The sequence below is a fragment of the Fundulus heteroclitus genome, chromosome 19 (genome assembly GCF_011125445.2).
Source record: "Fundulus heteroclitus isolate FHET01 chromosome 19, MU-UCD_Fhet_4.1, whole genome shotgun sequence".
Taxonomy (NCBI): Eukaryota; Metazoa; Chordata; class Actinopteri; order Cyprinodontiformes; family Fundulidae; genus Fundulus; species Fundulus heteroclitus.
The window spans coordinates 6,328,711-6,356,204 of record NC_046379.1 but is presented as its reverse complement, the minus strand read 5'-3'; the positions used below and the strand labels follow the sequence as shown (position 1 = coordinate 6,356,204).

Here is a 27,494-nt window from a genome sequence, read left to right as displayed (position 1 = left end):
TGCTGAGATAGGACATATGCATCCTCTGCTAAGACAGAATGTCTTCAAAATAAGTAAAATTAAAACCCGGAGCTCCTTCTTTGTTCCTCTGATGTAAGTTTTGTGTTTTTTTTTTTGTGTGATCTTGCCATCAGAAAGACAAAAGCAATGGAAACGGCAGTCATCCACCTCGGCTCTTGCAGGTCGGCCTAACTAGTGGCATTTGGAGGTTTGACAATATTCCCTGCCGGAACGAGGCGAGACTGAAAGAGTTCGGGCCGCTTAATTTCTCTTTAGTGTCTTCTTTAGCAGCCTGTCCACCACATTAGGACAGCTCAAGGAGAGTTGGAAAATTTGACGGCAAGATGAAAACCTAAGACATTTATTGTTGTTATGTCAACCATTTGTATTCGATTTGTCCAACAGGACACCGTAACAGCTGATTCAACTTAAGTTACAGGTTTTACTGAGATATCCACACCCGTGTGTCTTCACATTCAGGCCCACTGGGGGAACTAGTGCCGTTATGTACAGAAAAGCTTAGCCCTCGACCAGCATGTTCTTTGCCAGTCCACAAAAAGAAGTGAAAAACGCAATCAACACAGCTTCCCCTGAAAAGTCAACATCAGCATCAGGTTCATTTTCCTGCATTTTCTTCACTTTGGGAGGAAAAATTTCTTCCACTTTCGTTGGATTTTGGTGAGGAATCAAGAGCCTTCCCTGCAAACAACAAACGTGGCAGAAAACGACTCAGCTCTGCATGAAGAGCAGAGTCTGCACACACGACGCAACGCATCTCGTTCTTCAATGAACTCTTTTATCTGCAAACCCAGGAAGTGAAAAAAACTTGTAAAGTTCACATTGTTACAGCGTGCAGCTGTTTCTCTCGCTACCGTCTGATTGTAGGTGCTGTTGCGGATGTTTTCCGGGTTAATTAGCTGCTGTTTGTGCCCAAGCGAGCGTTTCTAATTAGCAGGTTTTTTTTTTTTTTGCTTCCTCCATCCCTGCCAACATCATTGTCTGTATCGCAATGCACTAAACGGATCTCATTTGTGTATATTTTACCAACAGCGAACATTAGGGGGAGATAAATATATGTTCAGTCATCACCTTTAAAATCACTAACAAGCTCATATCGCTGGCAGCACGACATATGTCCTTTGGTATTAGGCTCATTTACCGCATCCTCTATTTCTAATGACATATTTAGTCCAATTATGAGCAATTAGTCTTCTGTTATTTGTCACAAAACATGTACAACCCATTCCTTATTTTCAAAGACATTTCACACTGTTAATAAAGTCCCCCATTGACAGTTTTACCAATTAGAAGACATTTTTTTCCTTTAAATACACATTGATTAGAACGCTACAGTGGTGTCATGTTAGCGTGTAGTCAAAAGTGAGCTTAATACGTATAAATGCTGATTGCCCTTATCAATATAAGCTTTACGATGTGTAATTAAGGGCTGTAAAGGAGCCCAGTGTGTTGAGTTAATGAGGCGTGAGCGCTGGGGAAATGTGGGTGGAGGACAGGACGCTGAGAATTGACCTGCCCCGCAACAAACACACGGCCACATGCTGCAGAGAGCTGCGCCGCGCAGATCTTCCTGCCAGCTGCACCTCACAGAGTCAGGGTTAACTCAGAAATAATGTGGACAATCTGCTGAGATTCAGAACACAGGCTGAAAGGAAGGGCCCGACTCTAACAGCAAGAGTTTAACCTTTTCAATGTGTTTGTTGTAGGAAACAGCAAAGCAGGACCGTCAGAGACCACACGTCTCTTTCTCTAGCTCCAAATGCAATTGGGACACGACGCCACGGAACGTTTGTCCTCCCCTTTAAAAACAAATATCCTACATATAAACATCACTTGTTTGGTCTGCAGGGCCGACAAAGTCAAAACTTCCTTAACGTAGAACTCACATGCATAACAAATTAAAGTCTGGCGATCTGTCCAGGGTGTACCCCGCCTCTAATCCAATGACTGTTGGAGATAGCCCCCGCACCCCCGCGGCCATGTGAGGATAAGCGTTAATGGATGGATGGATAGATGGATGGATGGATAACAGATTTAAGAGAATCCCTCTCCAACAATACTGAAACATGTTTAAAGGGGCAACTCAACACCGGTGGAGCAACTGCTCCTCCATTTCCTGAGGTCCAAAAATGTGATTACTGACAAATTTTTGGTGTCTCATCAGACCTTATGGATGGATGGATGGATGGATGGATGGATGGATGGATGGATGGATGGATGGATGGATGGAAATGCAACAACTTCTGACAAGATAATTATTTTTCCTGTTCAAATATTTCCTATGCTCAGAATAAAGGCTCTGAAATTCAAAAAAGAAAGAAATACTCAGAGAGTGGAGACTCACTGAATATAAATTATGAAATAAAATGTAATTGTCACATCTGTTATTTTATAAAATGTGGCTGACTTTTGATTTTTCAGCATTCCCATTCCATTTTGGGTTTAGTTTTTTATGTAGGCGTAAATTTATTGTTTCAGTAGCACGGGACACCAGACCAATGAGCACGTACGGGTAGGTGTAACCTCTTGACTTCCATGTGACTTCATGTCCCGCTCAACAACCATCAGGACAAGAAAGATGAAGGTAGTGAAAGAACATTTTCCCATTCATTTACAAAATAATTAATTTCCCAAGCCTTTCGTCGGAGGAAAATAGTGACAAAAGGAAATTAGACCGACCGACCCGACTTAAAAATCCAGCAGCAGTGAAGAGAGTGTGGACAGATTTATGTTCGAGCGGAGTTTATTTTTGTAAGTTGCTTGTGTTGTAGTCGGCAACCTCAAAAATGCTGTCAGCAGCCGGTACTGTTCTGATCCCAGATCTGAGCATCTTTTGGCAATAACCTTTTCTTTCTTAACAGTAGTTGTGCTCACTGTTTTGACTAGTGCATATGCAGTTGCTCTGACTAGTTCAAGAGCAAGAAAAGAACAACAAAGATATTCAAAGGACTTTCTAAAATCTGACCTTTTATTTATCTTCCATTTGATGCTGACGTCAGTGCCCCCCCCCCAGACACCGATCTGGGGAGAGATGTTTACTGACCGTGCTACATTTTTCATTTCAAAAGGTGAGCAGATACGATCAGGCAGACTGAGATAACTGTATTATTTTATTTTATTGATCTTCCTCTCGGCTCGGTGCTGCCGGAAAAGTCGCAGCTCAGATTGTTTCACAGTCCGAACGACTCCAGGCCTTCACAGATAAAAGCCATTAGGAAAAGGAGCACTTTTATTTTTATTTTTTTACTTTTTTTAATTTGCCCCACGACAGACTGGTGACCTGTCCAGGGTCTAGTAATAATAGTAATGTACCCCGCCTCTCGCCCATTGCCCTCTGGAGATAGGCATCAGCACCCCTCGCGACACAATGAGGGATAAAGCGAGTAAGAAAATGGATGGATGGACTTTTTTTTAATTGTTTGAAAACTTTCACATGTAAATATTGCCTCCTAAACCTGTTTTAATTATAATTATGCATTTCTAGGACATATGAGTGATAATATCTGAGGCACAAACTTTTGTGTACACCTTTTCTGTTTAGTTTTTATTGTATTAATCAGTTTTACAAATTAAATGCATTTCCCATGCATTGTTTACATTGTTACATTGGTTTTTCATTTCAACTGTTTACATAAATCGCTGCTGCATCTGTATCCTGAAAAATAGTGCAATCTACTGTGATTTTTAGAGTGATTTCTAGAATGACTTTTTTCAAGCTGTATGCAAACGAAATTTCGTTCTGTACGCACTTTGTGCATGCAAAATGACAATAAAGATATCTATCTATCTAAAGGTTACGGCTACAACTTTATCACCAAAATGGGTCATTTTTCTAAAAAATAATACATCCACAGTAATACATCCTAAAGTGGTGCAGAATAAAAGTAATAATTTTACTGAAAAATAAATATATAGCATATAAATAACACCTTTATAAAAGTCCAAAACATATAAATATTTACTTCTGGTTACGATGCCAACGTCGACACGAAACGATTCCGCACCCAAAGGTTGAAGTCACGTGAGAACGAGCTCAGAACGTTGACAGATCATAATAACATTTTGGTAGCACTGAGAAATGGTTTGTTCTGTACGTTACATTTCTCAGATTACAGCGGGCCAAAAAAGAAACATCTGTGAGTCCGTGAAAAGCAACGTCTACTACATCCGCAATTACTCCGTCTAGCTCTGCTCCAAAGTTGCTTGGAGCCCGAGGAGAGCACGCATGAGAGTTCACGCGATCATCGTCACTACAAGCAGAATGCAAAGCTGTAGAGGGTTGCCCCGTTTCAAATTGAATGTTGAAATGACAAATCTGCTTCCTTATTTGGAGTGATAAGAGTGGCTTGTATCTAATATTTAAATCCAACAGTTAACTTTGTCGTGGAAATAAAAAAAACAAGTCTTTAATTTGTGGTTAACTTTCTATAGTTACACTATTTAACTTTGACTAAACGGATGTTGTTGCCATTCTTTTTCATGTTATACTTTCCTGCTATAATTGGAATTCTGGAGCTCGACCCGGCCAGAGCCGTAATTTGGTGGAACCGTATTCATGGAGGGAACCATTTTCATTAATTAACATAAAAACGCTGTTGCTCCATCAGTCGGACGTAAACGGAACGACCAACATATATTAAAATGTTACTTTAGAATGCAACCAAACAAATGTTCAAGCATCACTTCCACAACCACTGCAGGTTCAATAGTCGCCACTGAGGTTTCAGCCCACCAAATAGAAAAATAAAACATTTCCAGCGGTCAATCTTTGTATTTGGAAACTGCAAACACCAAAAACAGGAGTTAAGGTAGAATGGACAGACTGACAGATGTTGGACAAGTAGATTGATGGATAGTCAGACTGATGAATGCAATATTTATACAAAAGGGAATCTGGATATCTAATTAATTAAATTAATCGATTAATTTAAAAGGTGACCTATTGTGAAAAATTCACTTTCTGCACAGTGTTTGTACCTCCGATTGGCTCTCTGTGGCTTCTAGAGATATTCCAAGTGCAAAAACCCATCTAGCTGTTTTTTGGCAACAAGTAAATGTTTTGTTTGGTGTCTGGAAAATGAGCCGTTGCAAAAACCTCCCATTTATTACGTCACAAATTGGTGGGCACTGCTCCTCGTCTAGCTACCCAAGCAGAGCCCAGTCAAGAGGAGTTCCTGCCATGTTTGGTCAGCTGGTTTTACCACTGTACGAGATGCACAATGGTTGCAGGAAAGGAAAAATGTTTTGTAGGTGGCTGCAAAAAACAGCATGTCTGAGCACGTTCTGCTATGGGGAACAGAGATGCCTGGCTTTGTTTTATTTTTGATGCCAATGTCCAAGCCACGTTGCCAAAGAAAACTGGTTTGAGTGAATCCCTTCATGACGGACAGTTTTGAAACTTACCGCCAGTGCACGGAAGAATTTACCGAAATACTTCTACTGAATGAAAGTTCTGTCCCTGCTGTACATTAGAAATCTCCAGATGACGGAGATGTAAGCACTTCATGATTTAACTTGCGTGTTTCGCATTGCTGTTCGGCATGAATCTGATCTGACATTTAGCACAGGCTAACGCTAACACTACTCATAGCTTAGGACAGGGAAGTCCAAATAATTTCTATCTTGAGCCACAATGGCATCATGAAGTCATTAAAAGGGCCGGTTGCATGTGTATAGATGACATTTTTGATTTCATAATTTCATTCCAGCTCACATAAAAATGTAAAAGCATTTCACAGTAACATAATGTTAGCACCCTTAGGCCCATTTGAACAGTTTACAAAAAAAAGTTAATATTAGGGTGAGTTAAACTTTAAACTCTCATTATTCTACATCACTTTTTCTCTTTTTGGACATTTCTGGGTTGTTTTAATGAGTTGTTGAAAAAAACTGGCATCTAGTGGCGGGAGGCTGTTACTACACAGTAAAAAAGAAATCAACATTCGCTACAGGAGGAACAGTTTAAGCCACTTTATACAATTTAAAAGGATATATGGCTCCACTTTATGACATCATATGCCTTTTTTGGCTGTTGAAGGCCAGATAAATTGCCTTGACGTGCCGGATTCGGCCTGCGGGCCTTGAGTTTGACACATGTGGCTTAGGGTGATCAGACGTCTCAAATTTCCAGGGAAAGTCCCAGTTTTGGATGACCAGTCCACGGCAAAAGCTGGTCATGGACTTTTTCCAAATTTTAGCGTTTGATCAATGATTCAAAAAAGTGTGTAGAGTGTTTTTTATGGTGACCTAGTAGACAGAGCGAGTTAGCATGTTGCGTAGAACGACAGCTGTAATGATAGCTCCAGTCATTTTCGTGTTGAAGGAGAGACGGGACGCGGCTGACTTTAAAAAACAAGAACTAAAAGAGCAGAACGCGAGCTTGTCACCACAGACGGGGAACTGTGGTATTATGGTATGTGTTAATTGATTAATTATGTTTTGACTGGGCTAAGCCTTGCTGGTTGGGCAGGAGGCTCCATTTCTGCTTCTGGGTCTGACTCAGGGTCAAGATGCACAGCTGTGTCTGCATCTGTTTGCAACCGTTTAAAACAGGTGAAACTGAGGTGGTGAAATCTCCTTATCTGTGAATGATTTTGTGCAAAAAATGTAATGAACATAGACTGGACATGTAGTCCATTAACCTATCTTAAATGTTTAAAAGGAAGCATAATAGGTCACCTTTACATTTTCTGATCCTCTGAGGTTTTCCGTGGTCTAGCTGTACTGTATATTTTCTATTTTGTTTGGACTCACTCTGAATGTTAGGTTCACCTGATGAGAAAGAAAAACACACTGTGCTGATTTACCCTACTAAAAGGAGATTCTGAATTGTTTATATTGTTTCAGCTGACATCTCTGTTGTTGGGATTATGATGTTTCTCGTTGATAAGAAAGGTTTAACAGCTTTCTGTTAACTGACTCATACAAGTAAAACTTGTGCGGGTGTTTGGTTCAGGATGAACAATTTACAAACTGATTACATAATTTTTTTCCTCTAAATCATCCAATAGAAAAGTTGAATGAACAACAATAACAGTAGTTGTTTTTTTTGGATTCCAGACCACAAAGTCTACTGCATTCAGTAAACCAGCAGAACGTTGAGTTATAGTCCTGCAAAAAAACGTCAGAAAAAACTGTGATTAGAATGAATTGTCACCGATTTCATGGTTGAAGTATTTCAGATCCATATGAACTCTGTGTGAAGCTGCTTTTTGTTCAACAAATGAGGCTTTTGAACCGACGGCTCGTTTTATCACCCAGAACGGATATTTATATCAGGTGTGAGTATGACGCTGTTTGTCTCAAAGTTTGGCTTCAGTCAGTGTTTCAGAGGAACATGGTGGATAAAACGTCTGATTCAATGGTAAATGAGCTCATAAACTGTTTTGAAAGCTTTCAAAGGCTGAAGTGCTTAAAGTATGAAAGTACTTAAAGTTAGTTGGTGATGAGGCGATTTAAACACAGTAAGGTTTTTTTTTTTTTTTTTTACAAACCACAGCAGCACAAGCAGCACGAATGATGAGCAAACAAAGAGACAACACCTGCTGAAAACTCTCTGTGAAGTTGGACAGATTGTCAATATGCAACATTTTATCTAAATAAATGTTTATGGGAATATTTAGACGCTCCGTTAACCGTGTGCCTGTTCGTTAATGTGCAGATTTTGCACAGCCGACCCAATCAATTTTATTTCATTCCATTCTAATTTCCTTTTGTTGTGCAACTAATGTTAATGAATCAAATTTAAAGTAGACAAACTCACAAATAGAAAGTTATTTTTCCATTATATGTAGATGTTATAGTCTATTGTTACATTTTGAGTAAAAATGGTATTTTCTCTTTGGAGTCAAACTGACAATCTAAATAACCAGACTACTATTTCTAAATGTGGAAACATTAAGAACGTAATTTTATTCCTAATTTTGTCTCTCTATATGCGAATTTGATATTTCAAAATGTTTATTTGTCATTTTATATTTATTAAGTTTATGGGAAAAAATACACCAAATTTGTTGTTTACTAATAATAAAACTAATAATTTAGCTCAATCAAGAAAATAATTCATTCATATGTGCAAAAATTCTTTTAAATATTGTCATTAAATGCAGCCCTAACCACACACCAGCCATACACATAACATGGAAACATATTTGAAGGAGAAGATAAGAACGATAAGTTGGATTTAAATTATTAATAAATAGGAAAAAAAACAACATCAATGGATTTACTTACAAAAAGCAAATCATATGCATAAAGTGATGTCAACAGAGGCATGTAGGAGGTTAGATTTAATCTTAATCAAACAATGATTTTAACCAGAAAGGTTAATCTAAATCTAAAGGGAGGCTGATTGATTTTAGCAGCTGGTCTGTTCTGTGAACAGCTGGTCTTCTGCAGCACATTTTTCCCGAGAAACAGCGCAAACAAAGCTTTTCTAACCCGCAACCACCTCCAGCTCTTCATTTCAGGTTTAATTACCCAGGATGGATGGTAATATCCACCATTTGCTCACAAATACTTTCTTGTACAGGTATGACAGAGAATCTCTAGGACCTGCATGGCAGGTGGTTCCTTTCTTTCAGAACAGTCACAGAAATGTGGCGTTTGATTGAACCACAAGAGACTTAAAAACAAGAATTTAATAATTCAGATCAGTTGCATGCATGTTGGGAAAAAAAAGCACGACTTTAAAAGTCAATTTGTCCTGAAAACCAGATGAACACATTAAGATTTAAAGTGCAGGTCTGCAGAGCATGCAGAACGAGAGGGGGGCTGTTTGTCAGCTTCGGCGTTTCGTCTGCAGATGTTCAGGTGACAGATCAGCACTACAGAGCAGATCCAGGACAGGAGGTCTAATTATCTGCCTCTACTCTTCCTGCTACAACACACACAGCAAGATTCCAGACAGCCCGCCTTGCAAAAAAGAAAAGCAGGAGGGCGAGAAAAGAAGAGGAGAGCAGCTACAGAGACAGCGAAGACTGTCTGAAGACATCTGAATTGGGGGGAAAATCGAAGGGAGGCACCAGAGAGCAGCGAGGGGAGGGTATCTCACATCTCGCTGAAGCGGGAGAAAAGTCTCACTGAGGAGATTTTCTTTTCCACATCCAGCCTCCTGCTTTTCTTTCCCTGACAGCTTCACACAAACGGCACTTCTGAGAGAGAAAAGCAGCAACCAGGGGAGGAAAACCACGGAGGATTTATGAGAAACAGCAACAGAGTGGAGGCAAAAGACAAGACAGGAGACGGATGGAGACGGCGCAGTGAACAATGACGCCCTGACAGAGAAGGCCTCAGCTGGAGAAGGATGGAGCGAGGTGATGATCCCCCACCCTGGGCCCTCCGCGTACGGCCACCTGCCGGGGCCATGGTGCTTCCAGCTTCTGGTAAACCGAGGGACACTTGGTGGCATTTAATTCTCAGTGAAGTAGCCTGACGTTTGTCCCTCACACCGAGAGCTTCTGCTCAGTTCAGTCACAGCCAGAAACAACACATAAAACACACAGACACACTCTCCCAAACCTCATAAAGCTCCAGTGTGTGTGTGTGTGTGTGAAGTGAGAAAGACCCCGGCTCTGAAAGCTCCGCAGCTGTGGAGCAGCGGACAGCTGACGCCAGTCTGTGGGTCTCCTTGTCTCTCCTGCAGAACAGGCCCTGCCTCCTCTTTCTTTTGTGCTTCCATGAAACAGACCTGCAATTTGCACAGCTGCGTCTCAGCAGCCCGAAAACAGACGCAGAGCGAGAGGAGCAACGGCTGCAATCAGAGCACAGCTCTTCCAGTCCTGAACCACGCCGTGCGCCACCCGATCTGCCTAAATGTTCTGAAAACCTCGCCTAATGTGTCTCCACTTACATACAAGCTTAGAGTAGAACTACCAGAACAAAGTGTTTAAGAGAAATGAGATGTTGAAAAAAGTGAGGAGAGTCTAAAGTTTTGGTTTGAAGTCGTTTAGCTTTTAGGTGGGCTGATTCTCACCATGTGTCTCATTTATAAAGCTTGCGTATGCACGAATCGGGGCCTGAAACATGCGTACATCACTTTCCACGTAAAGGTTGTGATATATAAAATAAAATTTTAAAAAAAATTGTGGGAAAATGTGCGCTCCACACAGCGACTCGGACCTATGTGTACGCTCGTTTGGCAGACAGGGGAAATTAGCGACGCAGATGGTGAAATGGTGAATTGCAGCCGGATTGCATCATGGTACCTCTCAGACTTTATCCGTAGCTTGACTTTATCATAACCATTTAAAGGCATACTATGCAACATTTTTCAGTTAATTAATGTGTTCCATACCGTTTTGGATGATTAAATGAGTCATTTCAGGTTGAATAAAGGTTTTCTCGGCCGCCCTGGTGGTCTGTGGGGGAAATACCGCACTTGCAATTGCAAGAGCCCTCACACAGGCTCAGAAGTCTCGCTTTACAGCGAGAACTCCATGTGTTTTTGCCCTGCCATTCACTATATGCACGCGCGAAAGCAACAACAAAGAACCGCGTGTTAACGTCAAATAAACATGCAAGCATATCGAGTTTTATTATTATAATTTTTTTTTTTTTTTTGAATGTTGGCGAGGCGGCCGATAGCGCTGCGGGAAGCCTGATGTTCATACTTTCACCGTGTTAGTAATTGTTTGTACTGCCGTTTTTTTTTACTTTTCGTTGCGTTCGCCTGTCTGCTAAGCTCAAAACAACCGCACCTGGCTTGACGGAGAAACCAGAACAGCTGAGCATCTTTATGACAGTGCACTTTTACTTTCGCCCTCTGGGGGGAGCCTCGCTGGAAAATCAACCCCGGTTGCATAGTATACCTTTAAATGAAATTAATTAAACAAGGTAAAAATGATCAAAACCAAGAGCAAGTTTCATTGTAAAATTTCTCTATTAAAAAAAAAAAAAGTTAAAATTGTCCAAGAGGAATCAACATGGATTCAGATCCTGCTGTGGAGTGGTCCAAGTTGAAGAAGTATAGTTAAAAAATGTATTTTTTCGAAGTTCTGATCGTAATAACGAACAGCTAAAGAGGACAGAGTCCTGAGAGCGCAGCCTTTAGCTGGACGGTCTAAGCGACAGATAGGAGGATAAATAAGCCGGGAACAATCCAAGGATAGCTTTGTAGATAGAAATGTACCGATGAATGAATCTACGGATTGAACATGATGGGCAGTTGACCCAAGAACGTACAGCACCGCGATGCGTATTAAATTTATAGCCTGTTATGATCCCTAATGCTCCTTGATAGACAGCATCCAACATAATGAGGAGGCAGACGCATTCATATAAACAACATCACAGCAACCTGACAGAGTCCGGAAGGTCATTAAGACAAGATGCTTCCGGCACTGAAATAAAATCAAGATCAATTTCTGAAGAAAAACCCTTAGTTTGACCTTCAGCCTCTTTACAAAATGTTAAAAAATGTGATTTGAATGAAAGCTTATTGTCAATTTCTATGCCACAGTACTTGTAAGTTTCAACAACTTCTATTGGTGCTCCTGTCATTGTTGTTATGGATGCAAGAGTTTGTGGAACTTTTCGTTTTGTTAGCAAACAGCGTGAGATTACTCTTATCAGCATTTATGACTCGCTTCAGGTGAAGCAAGTCAGACTGAACAAAGACAAATGCAGACTGCAGACACCCAAGCACAGCTGTAACGGTTCTAGATAGGCAGCGAACCACAGTATCGTCAGCGTATAAATGTTTACAAGCGTTAGTAACATTTTCACTGACACTGTTTAAATATATTGAAAACAGAGTTGGACCTAAAACATAACCCTGTGGCACACCTCACATACACTAGATAATTAGAAAACAAAGATAAAGGGGTTATCTGATAGGCCAATATCTGACAGCTTTTCACAAAGGATATTAGGATCAACTGTGTCCAAATGGGTCAGACAAGTCAACGGAAGGGCAGCACAGTAGTTATTGGCATCCAAGGCTTCTACAATGTTATTTACAAGTTTTATGGTGACTGTATCTGTACTGTCCTGTTTTCTGATGCTTGGTGTCATGAGAAGATTTTGGCTGCACACAAATATTCGTTAAGCTGAACAATCACCAGTTTTTTAAAAAACTTTGGCCAAAACACAAATCTGGAATGAAAGTGCACTACATTACAATGTAGCAGGTATGAAAATGTTATTTTCTCCCAAACAACCGACAAGATACACCTAGTTCTAAACTAGCAGAAAGAGATTTTGTCCTAAAAAAATAGAGCTTGACAGAAGTGTAAAAATCCAGTTTCATGTCACAAGGTTCTAAAGGTTCTGACAGCACACAATCTGTGGAATAAAACATAAATTCAGCGGCCCTTTGCAAAAGGTCAGTGCCCGTACTCACGAAGATACCTAGGAGTCTTAGATTAAGAGTGATTCAGATCGCTGGTGAGAGCGACCCTTGAGTAGTGGGTTGGTTGTGGGATGGGGGGGGGGGGGGGTAACACTATCTTTTAAGAGCTAGTTGATAGTAAAAGAAAAAAAACACAGAAATGCTCCCAGTGATCAAAGGAGAAAAAATAGTGTCTCATAATAAAAAAAACTAGCTAAATTTATTGACTGTCACACAGCATCAAAATGTTTTTAATCACTTAATGGAGATCCTCATCTTGATTTGCCTATTTTTATGTTTACTCGCCAGTCAATTTACTACCTTTGTCTAATATTTGATATTAATGTGCACTACCCTGTCATTTTACTGGGATTGGCTGCTTGTATAAGGCGGTTGTGTTCAGCAAAATGACCGGCACGAGGAGCTGAGCGGCGTTGTGTCTGCGGTCCAATGCAGCAAGGACTGTTCAGACTCCTACATCAGAGAAACTAACCAACAGCTACATAAACACATGGAGCAGCACAGGAGGGCCAGCAGCTCAGGGCCAGATTCAGCAGTCCACCTGCACCTCAAGAACAAAGGACACTATTTGATGACTATGATGTCCAGATTTTGGACAGAGAGAACAGATGGTTTGATAGAGGGGTGAAAGAAGCCATCTTGGTCAAAAGAGAAAACCCGTCACTAAACAGAGGAGGAGGATTGAGCTTCCAACTCTCCCGTGTTTACAGCTCGGTCCTCCAACACATTCCAGAGAGATTACATCAGCATGTCATCATGATTCAGGTGACCAAGTACTCCACTCACACCAAGCAATAGCTTCTATCAATCCAGGATAGTGGTGGTGGGTCATTGATTTGGAGGATGGGCCTCCATGTCCTTAAAAACAGCAGCGCTCCACCTGGTTGCTAAGAGAGAGTCACCAGAACTGACAAAGACTTCTGGATAGGTGTCGAAATGTTTTCAGAAAGGGCTGAATGAAAGTCTGACTGCCTCCGATTTAAGCTTGTTTTCTGTTCCGACCGACATGAAATGGCAAAAAAATAAAGATAACTATATAAACAAACAAAACCAACTGCAGTGCATCCATCTGGTGTTGAAAGGTAAATTGGTCCCTGGATCACGGTGCAAACATGTGAACTTTGAATTGTATTGACACAGACCAATGCGCCTTTTTCTCCGTGCATTTTGGTGCTTTTAGGCACCAGCCTGGAAAGTGAAGCGCTGTGCACAGCAATCAAAAGCGAGGAGATGGCATCACACAAGCGAACCTCTAGATGACCATTTAGGCTAGAAAATACTTTCTCACCTCTTTTATATATTCTTTGTAAATTTCTAAACTTTTTATTGATGATTATCCAACATTTTTCTCATTTATCCCCAATAAAATAACATTAGGTAGAGCCGCCTTTAACCCGTCGGGCCACTGAAACTGATTAATTACCCCTTTGGTGAGGATAAAGTTATCTATATATTAATCATCGTAAGATTGTTTAGGAAGTTTATCTCCTCATTCTTCCACTGTTTAGGTGGTGGATCAGCCAATCAGCTCTCTCTGTTTCCACCGTCTTCCCTGCTTAAGACACACTTAGCCTCACTAAAAGTCCTCCTCACTACTCCTAAGATTTTTGTCTCTTTAGGAGTTCTCTTAAGGCCTAAGATGTTTTATGACTAACTTTTATCTAACCGGGGAAAAATTCTAATAAAAATCTTAGAATTCAGGATTTTTCCTAAAATGACATCACTGAAAGCTACTTTTAGTCTTAGGAATCTTTGTGAATACGGGCACAGGTTTCAGTCACTTAACTTTAAACCGCTATAACTGTCTTACACTGTCAAATGTAAGCCTGTCTTTTTATTAATTGGAATGATTACGCGTTAGAAATGTTGAACCTGCAAGCGGCATCACTTGCAAACCTTATATGACCTCCATAATAATTCATCCAAGCAGTTCTTTGGGATTGTAATAAAGCACATACTGGTATGGCGGCGACTAGCGCAGTTCTATTTATTGTGCATCTCTAAATAACACTGTTTATCTGCATCAGTCTCCTTTGACAGCTAGTCCTTATTTTACCTCAATGCTTTGAAATGAGACATGCAAATGATCTCTTAAAAAGAAAAGGCTGCAGAGAAGCAAAACTAACACCTCCTTGCAACAGCATACTGTGGTTGCAAGGAGGTATATATATATATATATATATATTTATAAATGCACTTTTGGACACCCCGACCAACAGTGTTGGTTTGTATCAACATCATTGTTGATACAAAACATAACAAAAATTCTCCCATTATTGCTTTATTGAAACCGGGCAGTTTCCATTTTTTTTTAAAGATCAGCTGATTTTGTTTTTGACTCAAAACCAGACAGGAGCTGATGTGTTTACAAGTCAATGGGGTCAGGGGATGTTTAGGGGTTCTTACCACAGAATTGAAATGACAGCAGAAATATGGTCGGCAAGAGATAAAAAAAAACTTTTTGTGGTACCTAAGATTGTTTATTTTAAGATTTTTGTTTTTGTCTGTGAAAATTTCATCCTAATACATTTTTAAAATGTATTACTGTGCTTGAATTTTTGTCAGGACCCAAACAAAATTATTAGGAGGGCCTCAAATTGCCCCTGGGCTGCAGTTTGGACACGCCTGGTTTATTAAAACCAACTATGCATGCGTCAGCTGGTCATTCTTTTGCCTCAAAGCTTTATGAAATAATCAGCAGCCAGGGCTTTGAAATCATCACCAGGCACTGATTAATGCTTAATTACACTTTAACAAAACCCACCTATATTTTGTTTTCTATAAACAACAATAATCCCAGCTGTACTTTGCTGTTTGGACACAGATTTCAAACACAACTGAATAGGTTTGGAGGATGTATTTTCTCTATTTTAAATCCTCCATTACTGTGAAAGATGGTGGCTGAGCTTCACCTGGAGGGAGCAGAGACCATCAGCTGCAAAGCAGTGAGAAAACCAGGGCTTAAAGTCAGAGCATCTCTTTTTATTTTCTAACAATAGCTGGTCCTGTGATGTGCTTTGGGGCTATGGCAAGCCCCCTTAGCATAAAATAAACACAATAGTCAAAGAACATTCTATTTGTAGCCCTGTCCAGAATACTATTCGTCCTGTTAAAAACAACAACAACAACTAATCAACAAATTATGCTTCTGATTACATTCACAGGCACAGACCAACATTTCTGCCAGACTTTTCTCCAGCGGCAGTTTTTGTGTAGAAGAGCTGTCCTTCAAAGCCTCAAATTCAGCTCTGTGGCAGGTCTCCTCTCAGCGATATAACCCAACATTGCATCAAAAGTTCATTTTGAGGAAGACCAATAAATGATCGGCTTATTAAAAAAAATTTGTCCCAGGTTTGCTTTCTTTTTCAAAGAAAAGCACCAAGTTTCCTACCTTTTAATTGATTTTTTTCCGCACTTTAAACCGTCTGTTCAAAACAATTAGCTTATTTTGGTCTATTCTCATAAATCTAAATGAATTAGGAAGTCAATCTTTCTTCAAAAATGTTATTGTAATAAACTTTAATGAACAGATGTGCCCAAATCTTTTAGTGAATGTCCCTAGGTATCTGTGTTTCTACTTTCCATTAACTTTAAACGAAAGCAAAATAAAGAAAAAGAGGAAAAACATGGCCAGTAAAAGACAAAAAAACTCCTGCTGTACCAAATATATATATATATATATATATATATATATATATATATATATATATATATATATATATATATATATATATATATATATACATACATACACACACACACATACACACACACATACACACACATATATATATGCACTTTGGACACCCCGACCAAGAGAGCCTGACTATTCACCTCTGGCTTGATTCAATGTTACAATGGCTTGCCATACTGCCCCCGTTTCAGTGTCCAATTAAAGGCGTAGCTTTGCTTTGGGAGAGAATCTGAAAAAACATTAACAGGTGACTGAACTGACTCTCACTGTACAGCTGTGAGTCAGGACCAGCAACATGTCACTTTATGGCAGGCAGGAAATTTCAGATTAATTATCACGTGTAATTGAGCCTCTAAGAGGGACTTAAATGTAATTAAATGTATTTGGCCCTTTGAGAGTCCCAGGCATAAAGCAGCATGCATATCCCGCTAGGTGAGTTAGAGCCAAGACTGCTGTGTCAACATGTGGATACATACATGCATATATAATTAAAAATAAATAAATTAGCAGACAGTCATTGGTTGGGGCAAATATTCAGACATCACTCTCTGGCAGGGAGTGGCAGCTGTTGTATTAAGACTACTGCCTGATGTTTTTTTTTTTGGGGGGGGGACTGGAAATGTCAGTGTTTCCAGTGTGTGAGTGGGTGGCAACTAATTGTAACTTCTGGAAAGTTTTTTCTTCCTCTAATAAAATAAATCGCATGGATTTATTTTCTTTTGTTGAAACACAACAAAAAGCCTGAAAGCTGGACAGCTCATTATGCCGTCCCTCCCTCTGACCGCATGTCGGTATCTGAAGCACCGTCTCCTCAGGGACAGCTGGGAGGTCATTGTGTTTGTCCTGTTCTCTCTGAATGTGTGTGTGTGTGTGTGTGTGTGTGTGTGTGTGTGTGTGTGTGTGTGTGTGTGTGTGTGTGTGTGTGCGTGTGGCCACACAGGAGAGCAGTTCATCAGGAATAATGGGATTATGTTCAGGATTGATAACCTGCTCTATCTCTCATGTGTGGGCGGTGCATTTCTGTTTAATGTGCTACCATTAGAGCCACATCGTGTCTGCTTTGAGGAACTGATGGATTCGTTGTTAGTGGGAGCGAAAAGGTCAGCTCGAGTGTTTTATTTATACATTTTAAACCTTAAACGAGAGCTTAAGGTCACGGTGCCACTGAAGGTCATGAAAAAGCCATTGTGGGGTCTGTAGAAGCTCTTTGAAAACCAACACCAAGTTAGAAAAATGACTGCTTAGAACATATTGTGCAAGAATTGTGGGAAAGAAAACAAAAACAATATTTAATTTAACATGTTTTTAATTTTTTTTATGCTTCTGTTTTCTGGGTTATTAGCATGTTGCAAACTACAAAAGACGGAAGAGTGGATTTCCGACGCTGTCTGACTCAACTTTTATTGTTTTAGGTCAGATAGGATTACCCAAATAATTTCTACTATTAAAAGATAGAAGATTTTGAGATAAAAAAATATATATATATATTATTACTAACCTCAAATTAAGACGTTTATAGACACTAAGATTGCTGCACATTTTTAAAAAATGGAAAAGCCCAGGTGTTGATGTAAAATGTGTGCATCAACCCCAGAACATGTAAGGTCTTGTGAAGATGCTGGCTGAAGCTGGTAAGAGAGTACTTTATCCGTAGAGAATGAAAGGCCACGCAGACAAGAGGGACTTTTCAAACTCATTTTAGAGTTTGAAAATAAATTGGGGCAAAGGGCTTAATTTCTGGAGACATGCCCTGCGTTCTGATCATAGCAATATATAAGTGTCTGGCCATAATGACCGGAGTTACCTATGAAGGAAAAAAGGAGGAAACTTGCAAGTCTGACTCCCCGTCCCAACTGGGAAGTACGGGAGTGGCAGCATCATGTTGTGGGCTATTGTGCTGCTGGTACACGTCAGACAATTTAATGGCATCATGAGGAAAGAAGATCATGTGGAAACATTGAAACAATGCCTCAAATAACCAGTTACTACCAGTTACTAAGGTAACGCTCGAGTACAAATGGGTCTTCCACTGAACAATGACCCTAAAAACACAACCAGATCACCTACAAACTGGCGCAAAACACAACAAAGTCCTGATCTCAGTCCCATAAAACCTCCGTGAACAGATCTGAAAAGGTGACTGACCCAAGATAAGGTTGTGTCTTTTTACACAATGTATTAAATGGACTGAACTTATATAGCGCTTTTCCAGTCATGCTGACCACCCAAAGCGCTGTACACTATAGCCACATTCACCCAGGCGCTCTCACTAATGCGCACAAATTCATACACCGAGACGCAGCTCAGTAGGCAACTTAGGGTTAAGTGCCTTGCCCAAGGGCACGTCAACATGTGGCAAGGGGAAGCTGGAATCAAACCCACAACTGTCAGACAACTACCCAACTCATCAAGCCACAGTCGCTCTACTAAACTTGTGATTCTATCTCTATAGTCCACATAAACGCATTCATTCATTTATAATTAATCTTTTGTAAATAATTTTCGATTGATTAGATTGTTTTATGCTTCAGTCTTCATAAAGTGGACCATAACAACTGGTTAGTTTTACCTCCAACCGCTGATAATTACCAATAGAATGAACCTCCCGTGTTGATGGCATCCAAACAAAGCAGCTAAATACATATTTCAATTTTAGGCTTTCCCTTCTGAGTGTCTTAATTTGGCTATACAAAAGAATCTGGGAGTGAATATACTCTGGCATTAAGTTACAGCTTCACTAACTAACCTGAGTGAGCACAAAGTGCTGTTTTTCTTTAAAAAGCCGCTGTAGGAGGCCTCTGAGTCAATCAAATCAGCCTTTTTTTTTAGAAATGTTTTAACACAACTTCCTTAACAGAAGATCTAAAAAAGGAGGCAAAGAAAAAAACAAACTATTGTGTTCATTGTGTTCATGATAACGAGACAGGCCGGAAAAAAACAAACAAAAAAAAAACAGATCACAAAAACCTAGAAGTGATAAATGTTAGAAAGAGGAATAACAAATAATTAAATGAAACTGAGCTATATAAAATCTAGTAAATGCATCTTCCTAAAATAAACATAGTCATATAAAAAGTGCAATAAAAGTAGACACATAATTTCACAATAGGTTAAATTTGGAATAAAGCATCTCAATTAATAAAAGTCAGCTAAAAGCTAAACTAAGATCTTAAAACTTAAGTTTAATTTAAGGATATCAAAGTTTTCAGCTGTCCTCGTGGTCTTCATGGAGGACCCCACTGTGGGCTTTTATTTTATATTTGGTATTATTAGAAGACCTGATGGGTTGTGCAATAAAAGCAGATCTGATAAATAAGTGGCGCTAATAGCATTTTTATGACTTTAAAAGTCATTAAAACACCTTGAAAATCAGTCGTTAAACATGATCAAAGCTGAGACTCCCTGGTCTCTTCCTGGTCTCCGTCAGCAGCTGAGCAGCTGAAGTCTTAGAGGAGCTGTAATGTTTTCAGGGATTTTGAAGGCAAAGGAAGGTCGAGGCTGTTTCAATTAATGAAGTAGGAAGCGTTGAATTCAAAACTCTGTGAACTCACTTTAGGAGTTCAGCCTTTCAGGAGTTCAGCAGGTGGTTGCTGAGCATGAACATTATTTCCTCTTTCACAAAAACCACCAAGTATCCAGAAAGCAATAAGCATCAACGTACCCAGGGTCAGAGTATTTGCATTTTGTGACCTCTCTCTGACATAACAAACTAAGTATTATATCGTTTGGTAGTACATGTTGGCTTGTTAAACATAAACACAGAGTAGGTTTAGGCCTCATTTTGCTCTCAATGATATTTTCCTTCTTCTGCCTCTTTTATGTAAAAATAAATCAATCATACTTGTCCCTGCTGCCTTAAACGTGTAAACAAAATGCCAACTAAGGACACCACTTCTGTTTGAAATTATTAAAACAGGTTGGACACTTAGGATTCCCCTTCTCTGTTTATCGCTTCCTTACTATTATTAGTTCAAGGCCGAATGAAACTGAAAAATTTAGTATTTCCCCCCCTATTTTTTTGATTGTTAAAAAAAAGACTGAGCTGCTGTAAATATGTTTTAAGTGTTCTGTTCTTGTTTATCGTCTGGATGATGCTGTTTGAATGTAGCAGATCGTAGGACTGCTGCTACTTCTGTTGTATAAAAGTGAATTTTCTGAAATTTATGTCTGACAAAAAGTCAATGTGTGCTTTATGTCCTATAAACTGTATGATTTCAGACATTACCTTAAAATATAGTTTGGGCGGGTCAGTTTCCTGAAGTACACACCTGTACTGTACAGTTTTTATTGACATACGTCCCTACAGTGATGCCCCTGGAACATCTGTGGTGGTCCTATCTTAGGCTGCATCCGACACAGCGGATCACAACGTCCTGATTGACAGACTAGAAAAGTGGGTGGGATTGTCTGGTACTGCGCTAAACAGGATCCAATGCAATTATTCAGGCAAGTAAAAAAAAACAAAAAACACCAAAACAACACATTTACAGTTTAGCGGCGCTGCTAATCTGACCATTTCAAGGAAATTCTCGGTGGATCCGCTGATTAGAAAGATGCTTGTTTCATCATTGTTACACTAAAACTGCAGAGTTATGAGCCAACAAAGAGCAGAACAAACACTCATTAAATCATCAAGCATGATCAACTTTTCTGTTTTCTGCTCAAAATTCCTAATGAAAAAAGCTCTGACTCTGACTTTATTCCCGCTCTTCTTCTAAGACTCTGCTCTAGTTTTGAAGTTAATTAAGAAGGTGTTGCTTGTTCAGATAATGATGAGAAGCTTTTGGAGACATCAGTTAAGCTGCAACGTCTGTGATCTGTTCTTCTTGTGTTGTTGAGTAACAAACCTTGTATACAGATGTACAACAGTAATAATAAAATATTATAGCATATAATGTCTTCTGTTGTATGGTCTTAATTTAATAAGAAATTGAGTTCATAGTGAGTCAAAATTAGTTTTATTTTATGGATATTGATATAAATATCCATAAAATAATATATAATCATAGATTTTCCAGTCTGGTAAGTGAGAAAGTTTAAAATGCACACATGGTGTCCAAATATGCCCCTTTTTTTGGTTCAACCTTGACGCATCTATGTTAAAATATCTATACCACTTTTGTAGCATTTAAATTTCAGCTGGCACTTGTCAGATATTACTTGCCTAGTTTCCAAATCAAATTGGGTTAATATCATAGAATTTAAAAGTGGTTTTAACTCCAAGCAATGTTCAAAAAACTCTCTAAATGTTCCACGGTGTTTGCGGTGAATTTCCTCCAACAAAGCAACACGTGTCTGGATTCTGACCATTCCTTAGTAATCTAATGCATCTTAACCTTCAGTTGAGGCCGACATTATGAATACAGCCCAGTACGTGTGGAGACACGCTCCATTTACAGATGAAAACAAGATATTTACATACATTGTAAAAACAAAACAAAAGGGACACAAATCCTTTTTATTCCCCCTTCACGGCTGACATTGATCCAGACTAAATATTTCCTGTTTTAGGTTAATTGGGATAATCAAAATTATTTGTTTTGCTTAATATCAGAACAAATTGGATTTTAATCTCTCTTCCTGAATCTGTTTTCCCCCATAATGTGACAGAAAGAAAACTGAGTTAGAGATGCTCCCTTAACACACTTCCACAGGTGTGCCTCTTTCTGTCTTTTCCTATTGTTTGAAAAAATAATAATAATCATATGTAAACTTCTGAATAAAAAGAAGAAGTAATAACTAAGATCTCTAAAAGATCGTCTCTCCCTATTTTGACATTAGGCAAATATAAATGAATCTGTTGAGCCTTGATCAGGAAAAGTTTTGTCTGATTTCAAGTCAGGTGGAAAAAGGCTAAATGTCTTTTCTTGTTTCTCAGTTTTTATTTTTGGGTGAGTGGGAGACATTAAACAAGGCTTGAAAGAGGAACTTAATGTAATGAGGTTAGTGTTTTATTTTTGTTTCAGCTTGTTGTTGACAGGGGCCATACAAATAAACTTGCTCTGTCTGCCTTGCTCTGGAAAAAAACAGCACTGGCTTCCTCCTGCAGGCCCAAGTATAACCGGCACCCTGGTCAGTGGCTGAAAAGTTCTGGGAACCACTGCCTTTATAGTTCATCATATCTGCTTAGAAATTAAACAAAAACTGGAGCCGATGCTGTATTTACCAAACATTTGCCCCGCTGATGCAGAACCGAACGTAATCTTATTAAAAATGCAAATTACATGAGGAGGATCAGGTAATCCAACTGCGTCAGATCTGAATTAAACGCACACACACGCACACATGTATTAGTCAACAACAATGTTCTTTTAAATCCCCAAAGTTGGAAAGCCAGAAACCTCTCAGACTCTAGTAAATAACTCCAGCTGAAGCTGCTGGTCTGACATTTTTCAGCGATCATGAGCTGGAGGAGAAGCCGAGGATCTGCCCACCGATCAGGCGACAAAACCTGCGGAGGAGAACCCGCTCCGGAGCCGTCGGAAAGTTGGACCTGAGGCTGATAAATACTGGCGGATTATTGTTATTTTTAAATCAATTATCGTTATTGTTCCAGCTGTCTGATCGCTCGGCCGTCGCCAGCTGTCCTGCTGGACACTTTCAGTTTTACAGATAAAGAGTTGTTGTTGTTGTCTTACCGCTTCGCAGACGGGAATCGGCCCCCGGAACCCGCAGCCACGGAAGCGGATCGATCCTTTAAAACCAGCCCCGGATCGGCTCCAGAGGACGCGGACGGAGATGCGTCAGGTGTATGAGCTTCCCACGAATGAAGGAGGAAAACCGAGCGGAGGGGCGACTCGCGTTGAGCTGGTCGGAACGCAAGCCTGTTTTATTGCCTTCCGCGCTCCAAACTCCACGCAGCGAGGGGGATGAAAAAAAAAAATCCACGCGTGACGCTTCAAACTGCAGCGGATGAGTTTTAAAAAGCGGCCGAGGCCCTGAGCGCAGATCCTGCAAACTCCGGCTGACTTTGGCATGTTTTACATAACAGCATCATCCGCTTTTTATGTTGACGCATCATGAAGCGAGAACATGGAGTTTCTTAAAGGGCCACGCCGCAGCGCAGAGCGGCACACACGTTCCCGTCCCCCCCCAACAGCCGGGGCCCCGCTGGGGCGACAGATGGCTCCTGCGCGCATTATTATGTCTTTAAGATCATTTTATTGCGACGCTGGAGATAACTGTGACAGCAGAGGCAGGAGGAGCTCAGCTGCTGGATGGAGGAGGTGTCTGAGTCATCTGGCTCATGACTGCATGGCACAGGATGGCCTCACCCCACCTCCCCCCCCCCTCTCATGAAAACTAAACTTTGACTTTCATACTTTCACCTGTGCGTCGAGGGAGTTGTGAAGAGGGCCATCCAATTCACCTCGATTAGAATACAATCAAAAAGTTTATTAATTTCGGTAATTTTATTCAAAAAGTAAAATTCGTGTACGGATTCCCAAAATGGAAATCCAATATTCAGTTTATCAGAACATTCTTACAGTTACATAACACAAATGAAATATGGTAAGTCTCAATTACGAGTCTGACTTGATAGCTGTCATGTCACAAACACATGGTGTGTAAACTAAGCTGGCAGCTCACAGTATTTTCTGTATTTCATTAAACGGACAGAAAGTTAAGTGGAGCACAGATAACTGCAGCATTGAGACGATTGTGAAGTCAACCCTAATTAAGAGCTTGGGGGAGACTGGCTGGATTGAACTGCAGCTGGAGTCAGCAGACGTATCCAGGAGGTGGGCTCCAAACTGTCACATTCCTGGTTTTCAGTCACTCCTGAACCAGAAGCATCTCGCCTGGGCTGATAAGAGAAAAAATACGGGCTGTTGCTGCACTGCTCCAAAGTTATCTTTTTTCAGATTAAAGTAGATTTTGCATTTCCGTTGACAATCACGGTCCCATTGTCACGAACGAGAGATTGAGGACCCAGTATTCAGTCAGACACGAGAGTTAAAATAAGAAGGCTTTAATAAAGCTCAAAATGATCAGACAGGGAATGAGCAGGCTCGGTGGTCAAATAACAGTTCCAAGTCGGTACACAGGTGGGCAGGAAAAAAAACAGGCAGGGACAAGGCAAACTCAAAAAATCCCCAAACTAGCTGGGTCTTGTAGGGTAAACAGGCAACAATCATGCAGGGAAAAACAGGATCAGGATGACACAGAAGTCAAAAAGGCAATTGGGATGCTGGACAAAACTCACCAAAGGCCTGTTAAGACAATGATCTGGCAGAGTGCAGGAGACGGAGGCAGGTATAAGTAGAGGAGTGAGCAGGTGAAAGGAGTGAAACTAATTACCAGAAGGGGTGGAGCTGATCAGGAGGGAAAAAAAGTGGCTGGAAGTGAACTGAAGCTGATTGGCTGGCAGGTGAAAAACAGATTAACTAAAACAGTTTCAGGATAAATTAAAGACAAACCCAACCTAAAAAACAGAAACTAAACCTATGACAGAATTGGTTAAATGAAGAGAATCACTGAACCAAAACAGAAACTTAAACTAGACTAATCCACAAACAAAATAACCATAAAGACCAAACCTAAGCAAATAATAAAAACCAGAGCTAATACTAAAGACAGGAGAGAGAACTAATCATCAAGTAACAAACATAAACCATAACAAAACCCAAATCATGACACCAATAGTCTGGAGAGACAAAGGAGAGGCTCAGAACTCACGTTGCTTGAAGTCCAGTGTGACGTTTTCACAGTTGGTGTTGATTTGAGCAGCCGTGTCATCTACTGGTGTTGGTCCACTGGGTTTTATTGACTACAAAGTCATTAAAGGTACCAGCAGTTGGTCAGATAACCGTGGAGTCATTGTACTTGACAGTCCATCAAACTGGCCTGACCTGAACCCCACAGAGAATCTGTGGAGTATTGTTGGGAATAAGATCAGAGACACCAGACCCAACAGTGCAGGTGACCTGAAGGGCGCTATCAAAGCAATCTGGACTTCCAGAACAGCTCAGCACCAAAGGCATAGTACATGGTACATTTACAGCATACCCACAATTCCAGATTGAATTCCTGTTTTACTGGTCTTATCTAATATTTTCTTATTCTGAGCCAATGACTGTTGGGTTTTCATTACCCATAAGCCAGAATCATCCAAATGAATAGAAATAAACACTAAACTAATATCACTCTGTAAGTATTAAATTCACTTTCACATTTTGAATTGAATTACTGAAATAATTTACCTTTTCTATGACATTCTAATTCAAAGAGATGCAGCCATGACTAAAGTTAAAACACTGTAATAAACCATTAATGGAGTTTAGAGATGGGAAAAGCTAATTTGTAAACAGCGTTACTTAGTTAAAGGTATAGTCTGTGATTTTTCCTGAAATTTCCCCAAGTCCGTTTTTTAATAACTGCGCATGCACAAGACCGTCTTAGCTGCTCTTCCGCTCCTCAGGAGGATCACATGAACAAAATCTCCCAAATCCACTCTGGTATTATTTCTTTCTACTGAGGCCTTCCTCTTCTTCTCATAAACACGATCGCGGTTCACTTCTTGAGACTCTCAGCCATGTTCGGTAGGAGCAGCTAACCGCTAAGCTAACCAGATACATAAATACTAGAAGGGCACATGCTCAGGCAGCAGAAAATAAACAAGGAATGTGAATGCACACTAGTGTTACGTGAGCGCATCAGAATGATTGGCATGTGGGAAAACTAATAGATAAGATGATTTCTCTGGAACTTGAGGGACAGAGGGGGTTGAGAGCAGGACCAAAACTCTGACCAATCCCTGCCCTTCGGACCGTACGGCGGGGATTGGTCAGAGTTTTTACACTCCTCCAGCTTTTCACTCTCTGTACACCTCAGACTTCTGTCACCTGCAGAAACACTCACACCACATGACTGCAGAATCATCTATCAGTGATGGAGAGGAAGCTGAGAAGCTGGTGGACCACTCTGTGGGATGGTGTGAAAACAATCATTTTGAATGTGAATAAAACCAAGCATCTTGCTGCAAACATCTATAATTCTGTTGTGGAGAGTGTGACCTCTTCTGCCATAATTTCCCGGGCAGCATCAGATCCACTGACCTTAAACAGCTTAATAAGGTAATAAGGAATGTTGGTTCTCCTCCAGAACCTCTGGAGACGATTGTGCAAAGAGGGACTTTTTTCATAAAATGAAGAATATTATGAACAACCCTGAGCATCCTCTTTGTCAAACTGTCGAAGTGTCTCCGGTCAGAGGTTTCTTCAGAACCGCTGTAAGACAGAGCACTACAAGAGATACTTCCTGCCTTTATCCATCAGCATCTACTTCAATCTGAAAAACTCAATGAGAAAGAAATGGCAATTAGAAGAATTTTATTGACACAATAATTTAAGTCTTTGGCGCTCAGACCTCGGCAGGAACATTAATGCTGAATTATACTTTAATATGCATAAGTAGATGTATGAGAACAGGGATGTTCCCCCCCAGGTCTGAAACTGGTGGTGGAGTGGAGACAGAAGAAGTTTGTTCAGTCCATATGGTGATCTGTTTAAGATAGATGTCCAACTTGATAAACACAGGTTTGCATGAACTGTCCATGATGAGCAAGCTTGAAGCGACTGTGGAGAGGAAAAACTCCCCTTTGGGAAGAAACCTCTGGCAGAACAAGGCCCAACATGGTGGTCTTCTGCCGGACCAATTACAAAGTGACAGGGAGTGCTGAAGACTGAAGGGAGAAAACACTCTGATGGTTTGAGGATGGAGGAACGTCTTGGAAGCTAGATGAACTCAGCTACGATGGTGGAGAAGGGGTTGGGGGTGGGTTGAATAGGACATCTGATTCGAAATCCGACATGATGCGATGCTGATTGCGCTTGCTGGTTAGCAGGCTGAGACGTGGATTTGAAGTTGCTTTTAAGATGAGCGTGGGATGCTGATTGGGCTTCATGGAGGTGCGGTTCGTAGCTGATTGGCTCATATCAGAGGCGGATCGGCCTCTGAATGGAGGCAGGCGATGAGTTTCTTCAATTGAACTTGCGCTTTAGCTTCATAACAACTCGTTGAAGAAACCTGCATAATATGAGTGATATTAGCATTAAATTTCCCTTTGGATTAATAAAGTATTTTGAATTGAATCCTCCACACCCTTATTCATCTTCCTCCTTTTTTATTCTAGATCCACTTGTGGTGTTGGAGGAAAGCTCAATCTTAGCCTAATCTGCCCAAAAACTTGGCCCCAATTGACTTGCCAAAACAATATAAGAAAATCTACATGTTTATGTTTATTATAGTAGGACAGACTTTCCTCCCAAACTACTGGATGTTATGAAGATATCATCTAATGGCTGTCTTTGAGATTTGGTGACCCACATTAATGTTACTCTTTGCTGCAGTTCTCCAACAGTGAGCTTTGGGGTTGTTTTTACACCATTCCCCCCACCGTGCATGGTGAAAGATAAAACTGGGCCCTTTTTC

At 40.3% G+C, this 27,494-nt stretch overlaps 1 protein-coding gene across 2 annotated transcripts in view; it reads right to left on the bottom strand.

Moving 5' to 3' along the window:
- Positions 1–23,150, bottom strand: part of bahd1 (bromo adjacent homology domain containing 1) — a 65,202-nt gene extending 42,052 nt beyond the window's left edge. The window contains exon 1 of one of the 2 annotated variants that reach the window (XM_012864590.3): positions 22,700–23,150. The gene's annotated coding sequence lies outside the window, so the exon portion shown is untranslated. The remainder of the gene's footprint in view (positions 1–22,699) is intronic. The other variant, XM_036150862.1, reaches the window with a different exon arrangement.
- Positions 23,151–27,494: the final 4,344 nt, after the last annotated feature.